Source organism: Xyrauchen texanus, chromosome 15, assembly GCF_025860055.1.
Source record: "Xyrauchen texanus isolate HMW12.3.18 chromosome 15, RBS_HiC_50CHRs, whole genome shotgun sequence".
NCBI lineage: Eukaryota > Metazoa > Chordata > Actinopteri > Cypriniformes > Catostomidae > Xyrauchen > Xyrauchen texanus.
This window is the reverse complement of record NC_068290.1, coordinates 22485282-22485833: the sequence shown is the minus strand read 5'-3', so window position 1 is coordinate 22485833 and position 552 is coordinate 22485282.

Here is a 552-nt window from a genome sequence, read left to right as displayed (position 1 = left end):
CACAATGTTATGGGTTGTTTCTTTTTTCTTTCTTACAGTTGGGGGTTAGCGTGTAAAATCATGAAATGAGATTTAAAAGTGAAATTTAAATCCGTAGAACAGAATTTGGTTCTTTCTTTCCAAAAGGGTTGCATCAGTGATTTTTTTTTTTTTTTTCTTAATTTTGTTTTTTAGCACCCAAAAATCAAACATGTCAGCATCATTGTATCTCTATTGGAAAGCATCACGCTCTTCCTTTTGATTTTATTAATTTTACCAAATCTTACATTACTAATGAAACAATTGTAATAATATTGCTGCAAGCAGCAATAAGGGGCCAAGCACCTAAATGACTAATAGGACCCACATAGAGGCTATGATGTAAATTACAAATACACACTGGTTTACGAGTCATCCCGAGCAGGGTTCGATCCTGTACCTTTCCATATTAAGTCTGTGCACTATCCACTGCACCATGCTGCCACGTGGTTGACAGTAACCAAAGGGACATACCAAGCTGAGAGTAAGCATAGCCAAACACAGCGTTTCCATGATCAATTTCATATTGCTTGA